This window comes from Oncorhynchus masou, unplaced genomic scaffold (assembly GCF_036934945.1).
Source record: "Oncorhynchus masou masou isolate Uvic2021 unplaced genomic scaffold, UVic_Omas_1.1 unplaced_scaffold_929, whole genome shotgun sequence".
NCBI classification, from domain to species: domain Eukaryota; kingdom Metazoa; phylum Chordata; class Actinopteri; order Salmoniformes; family Salmonidae; genus Oncorhynchus; species Oncorhynchus masou.
Window position 1 is genome coordinate 250437 of NW_027015772.1, and position 6000 is coordinate 256436.

Sequence of the window (6000 nt, forward strand, 5' to 3'; positions counted from 1 at the left end):
TAAGGCGGAGCTTTACCTAGCATGGACTTGTAGATGACCTGGAGCCAGTGGGTCTGGGGACGAATATGTAGCGAGGGCAGCTTTAACAAGAGAGGAGAGAGAGGAAGAGAGAGCTTTAACAAGAGAGGAGGAAGAGAGAGCATTAACAAGAGAGGAGAGAAAGTAAGAGAGAGAGAAAGAGGGCATTAACAAGAGAGGAGAGAGAGGAAGAGAGAGAGAAAGAGGGCATTAACAAGAGAGGAGAAAGAGGAAGAGAGAGAGGAAGAGGGAGCTTTAACAAGAGAGGAGAGAGAGGAAGAGAGCATTAACAAGAGAGGAGAGAGAGGAAGAGAGAGGAAGAGAGAGCGTTAACAAGAGAGGAGAGAGAGGAAGAGAGAGCGTTAACAAGAGAGGAGAGAGAGGAAGAGAGAGCATTAACAAGAGAGGAGAGAGAGGAAGAGAGAGCTTTAACAAGAGAGGAGAGAGAGGAAGAGAGAGCGTTAACAAGAGAGGAGAGAGAGGGAGAGAGAGCGTTATAACAAGAGAGGAGAGAGAGGAAGAGAGAGCGTAAACAAGAGAGGAGAGAGATGAAGAGAGAGCGTTAACAAGAGAGGAGAGAGAGGAAGAGAGAGCGTTATAACAAGAGAGGAGAGAGAGGAAGAGAAAGCGTTAACAAGAGAGAGAGAGAGGAAGAGAGAGTGTTAACAAGAGAGGAGAGAGAGGAAGAGAGAGCGTTAACAAGAGAGGAGAGAGAGGAAGAGAGAGCGTAAACAAGAGAGGAGAGAGATGAAGAGAGAGCGTTAACAAGAGAGGAGAGAGAGGAAGAGAGAGCGTTATAACAAGAGAGGAGAGAGAGGAAGAGAAAGCGTTAACAAGAGAGGAGAGAGAGGAAGAGAGAGTGTTAACAAGAGAGGAGAGAGAGGAAGAGAGAGCGTTAACAAGAGAGGAGAGAGAGGAAGAGAGAGCGTTAACAAGAGAGGAGAGAGAGGAAGAGAGAGCATTAACAAAAGAGGAGAGAGAGGAAGAGAGAGCGTTAACAAGAGAGGAGAGAGAGGGGAAGAGAGAGCGTTAACAAGAGAGGAGAGAGAGGAAGAGAGAGCGTTATAACAAGAGAGGAGAGAGAGGAAGAGAGAGCGTTAACAAGAGAGGAGAGAGAGGAAGAGAGAGCGTTAACAAGAGAGGAGAGAGGAAGAGAGAGCGTTAACAAGAGAGGAGAGAGAGGAAGAGAGAGCGTTAACAAGAGAGGAGAGAGAGGAAGAGAGAGCATTAACAAAAGAGGAGAGAGAGGAAGAGAGGATGAGAGAGCGTTAACAAGAGAGGAGAAAGAGGAAGAGAGAGCATTAACAAAAGAGGAGAGAGAGGAAGAGAGGATGAGAGAGCGTTAACAAGAGAGGAGAGAGAGGAAGAGAGAGCATTAACAAGAGAGGAGAGAGGAAGAGAGAGCGTTAACAAGAGAGGAGAGAGAGGAAGAGAGAGCATTAACAAGAGAGGAGAGAGAGGAAGAGAGCAAGCGAGAGAACTGATATTCCAAGAATAAGCATTTTAGTCTAATGATGCATATTGTTACTTTTAGGTGCAAATTAGATATGAAACAAGACTAATGTTATTTGTGTGAATTACCTTCAAAATAAACAAACAACAGCAGTGAATTTCATTAATAATCACATGACTTTATTCTTGTATAATTGAAAGTCATCACCTTGTCATTAGCTAATTAATTAACAACAGACAAACACATTTATAGTGAGGTCTAAACATAGAAGTATTTTCCTCTGCGGTTCTATTTAATGATCAGAGTCAATTCCTGGTAATAATGTGAAGGATATCTGTGATGATTGTCCTCTTATCTCTGTCCCCTAAACTACAGTTAGGCCTGATTATGAATAACCAGACAATGTTTATGGAACTGTTTATGAGACACATGTATTTATTGAATATAATGTGGGACTAGCGATGTATTTCGATGTCTTGATCGTTGATCGCCTGCAAACGAGAGGAGACATGTATGAGAGTTTGTTGTCGCACGCCCGTCAATCAGCGGCAGGGTAGCCTAGTGGTTAGAGTGGAGAGGCGGCAGGGTAGCCTAGTGGTTAGAGTGGAGAGGCGGCAGGGTAGCCTAGTGGTTAGAGCGTTGGACTAGTAACCGAAAGGTTGCAAGTTCAAATCCCCGAGCTGACAAGGTACAAATCTGTCGTTCTGCCCCTGAGCAGGCAGTTAACCCACTGTTCCGAGGCTGTTATTGAAAATAAGAATGTGGTCTTAATTAACTGACTTGCCTAGTTAAATAAAAACTATTTGTTGTGTGTCTGCCTGTCTAAACATGTACGTAACGATCAACAGTTCCAACTATGACGTGAACATATTAATCAGCTGAAACTTAAAGATAAAAATCTGTAGAAATGTACAGGCTTACCTTGTATTTCCTTGTTTATTGAAGAGGGTTGAGTCTTGTTTCCTGATGGTATTTTTACAGACAAACAGTGGGTGTGTTGGAGTGCATGATACAGGTTACAGGTATAGCGGAAGTCGCTTATTCCCGGGGCGATGTACGTGTTTATATCCCCAAAATATACACTACCAGTCAGAGGTTTTAGAACACCTACTCATTCAAGGGGTTTTCTTTATTTTTACTATTTTCTACATTGTAGAATAATAGTGAAGACATCACAACTATGAACACATATGGAATCATGTAGTAACCCAAAAAAGGTACAGGACGGCAGGCAGGGTCAGGACAGGGACAGGGACAGGGACAAGGTCAGGGTCAGGGACAAGGTCATGGTCAGGGTCAGGGTCAGGGACAGGGTCAGGGACAGGGTCAGGGTCAGGGACAGGGTCAGGGACAAGGTCTGGGACAGGGTCAGAGACAAGGTCAGGGACAGGGACAAGGTCAGGGACAAGGTAAGGGACAAGGTCAGGGACAGGGACAAGGTCAGGGTCAAGGACAGGGTCAGGGACAAGGTCAGGGACAGGGTCAAGGTCAGGGACAGGGTCAGGGACAGGGACAAGGTCAGGGTCAGGGTCAGAGACAGGGTCAGGCAGAGTGGTCATGCGGGTGGCTACAGGGTCAGGGTCAGGCAGAGTGGTCATGTGGGTGGGTACAGGGTCAGGACAGGGTCAGGGTCAGGCAGAGTGGTCATGCGGGTGGGTACAGGGTCAGGACAGGGTCAGGGTCAGGCAGAGTGGTCATGCGGCCGGGTACAGGGTCAGGACAGGGTCAGGGTCAGGCAGAGTGGTCATGCGGGTGGGTACAGGGTCAGGGTCAGGCAGAGTGGTCATGTGGGTGGGTACAGGGTCAGGACAGGGTCAGGGTCAGGCAGAGTGGTCATGCGGGTGGGTACAGGGTCAGGACAGGGTCAGGGTCAGGCAGAGTGGTCATGCGGGTGGGTACAGGGTCAGGACAGGGTCAGGGTCAGGCAGAGTGGTCATGTGGGTGGGTACAGGGTCAGGCAGAGTGGTCATGTGGGTGGGTACAGGGTCAGGGTCAGGCAGAGTGGTCATGTGGGTGGGTACAGGGTCAGGGTCAGGCAGAGTGGTCATGTGGGTAGGTACAGGGTCAGGGTCAGGCAGAGTGGTCATGTGGGTGGGTACAGGGTCAGGGTCAGGCAGAGTTGTCATGTGGGTGGGTACAGGGTCAGGGTCAGGGTCAGGCAGAGTGGTCATGTGGGTGGGTACAGGGTCAGGCAGAGTGGTCATGTGGGTGGGTACAGTGTCAGGGTCAGGGTCAGGCAGAGTGGTCATGTGGGTGGGTACAGGGTCAGGGTCAGGCAGAGTTGTCATGTGGGTGGGTACAGGGTCAGGGTCAGGGTCAGGCAGAGTGGTCATGTGGGTGGGTACAGGGTCAGGCAGAGTGGTCATGTGGGTGGGTACAGTGTCAGGGTCAGGGTCAGGCAGAGTGGTCATGTGGGTGGGTACAGGGTCAGGGTCAGGCAGAGTGGTCATGTGGGTGGGTACAGTGTCAGGGTCAGGCAGAGTGGTCATGTGGGTGGGTACGGGGTCAGGGTCAGGCAGAGTGGTCATGTGGGTGGGTACAGGGTCAGGCAGAGTGGTCATGTGGGTGGGTACAGGGTCAGGACAGGGTCAGGCAGAGTGGTCATGTGGGTGGGTCCAGGGTCAGGGTCAGGCAGAGTGGTCATGTGGGCGGGTACAGGGTCAGGACAGGCAAGGGTCAAAAACCAGGAGGACAAGAAAAATAGAGACTGTGAAACCACAGACGCTGACAGGATCACCTCTGGTAAACCTGACAAACGAGACCAACTGGCACAGACAGACCACACAGGTATAAATACACCAGGGGATAAGTGGGGAAGATGAGCGACACCTGGAGGGGGGTGGAGACGAGCACAAGTGAAACAAATTGGGGCGTGACATTCCTTTTTAACGCTCACTCACTCACTCACTCACTCCCTGGTACAGGCATGAGTGAAGTTTTCATTTGAGTTTATTATGCCAACTTTTTGTTCGTCGTCCTGTTTATTTGTTTTTTTGTAAATACTTGTATACTGGCCGGCAATATTAGTTCTTCACCTTCCAAATAAAAAGCCTCACTTGGGCAACAAAACCCCCATCAACTTTGTCAGCATCCTCACTGTTAAAATCCTACCCCTGGTTCAACCTCATAATATTATTTAAAGAACACCTTTCTCTTTATAATGTTGACAGACTAGATCCAGTCTGGCTGGCCCACAGTGTTGCAGCAGTATTATATAGTGGGTATACAGAGATTAAATAACCACTTCCAGTGTCATTTATAACTGTAGATTGGGGTAAATCTGGCCTGAGTATTTCTTGGCCCTGATTTACGAGTGTCTAACTTCACTGTGAAACTCCAAAGGAAGGAGGACCCAAACAAGCAGAGCACTTAGTCCACATCCCAAACGGCTGCTTATTCCTTTTATAGTGTATTGTATATGGCATTAGGGCGCCATTGGGCATTGGTCAAAAGTAGTGTATTATGTAGGGAATTGGATGCCATGTAAAAAAAAAAAAAAAAACATTAGAAAAAAAAAAGCTTATTATTTTTATGTAATGAAATGTAGGACGTGGTTCCTGTGGCAAGTCAGTGTAGTGAAACAGCAGGGAAGAAACAAGCAGCTCATAATAAAGAGCTATGTTGAAGAGTTGGTACTGTTCTCACGTGTGTGTGTGTGTGGGGGGGGGCGGGGGTGTGTGGGGTGGGTGTGTGTGTGTGTGTGGGGGGGTGGGGTGGTGAGGAGGGGTATGTGTGTGGGGGGTGTGTGTGAAGTGTGTGTGAGGAGGGGTGTGTGTGTGTGTGTGTGTGGGGGGGGGGTGAGGAGGGGTATGTGTGTGGGGGGTGTGTGTAAAGTGTGTGTGAGGAGGGGTGTGTGCGTGTGTGTGTGTGCGTGTGTGTGTGTGTGGGGGGGTGTGGGGTGTGTGTGGAGTGTGTGTGAATAGGGGTGTGTGTGTGAGAGTGTGTGTGTGTGTGTGTGTGAGGACGGGTGTGTGTGTGTGCGTGTGTGTGTGTGTGCACGTGTGTGTGGGGGGGGGGGGTGTGGGGTGTGTGTGGAGTGTGTGTGAGGAGGGGTGTGTGTGTGTGCTGAGGAGACTGTACTTAAGGACATGTGGTCTCATTTAAAACATATTCCCATCCAGGGTTTGATTTACAGTACTCGTAGTTTAGTTTTTAAGAGGTGTAGGGTTTCAGAATGAATTGCATTAACACCTAAATCAATGTATTCATTTCATATGGAATTCATGTTTTCTTTGGTAGTTGGTGGGGGTTCTATAGGCTACTGTTTCAGGACTCCAGGCTTTCAGACCCACGCTTCCACCTCCCCACTGTGTGCTGCAGCAGGACTCCCAGATCCATCTGGGTCGGTACCTCCACCAACACCATGTATCTATAAGTGCAGGACTACATACAGACAGAGATCCATAGTATTACTGAGAAAAGGCAATGTTAACCAGGAGCCTCCTGGGTCAAATAGGCACGAGGATATATGGCAAACATATAGCTGTACACGATTTAGTGTGTGTGTGTCTGCACATACAAGTGTGTGT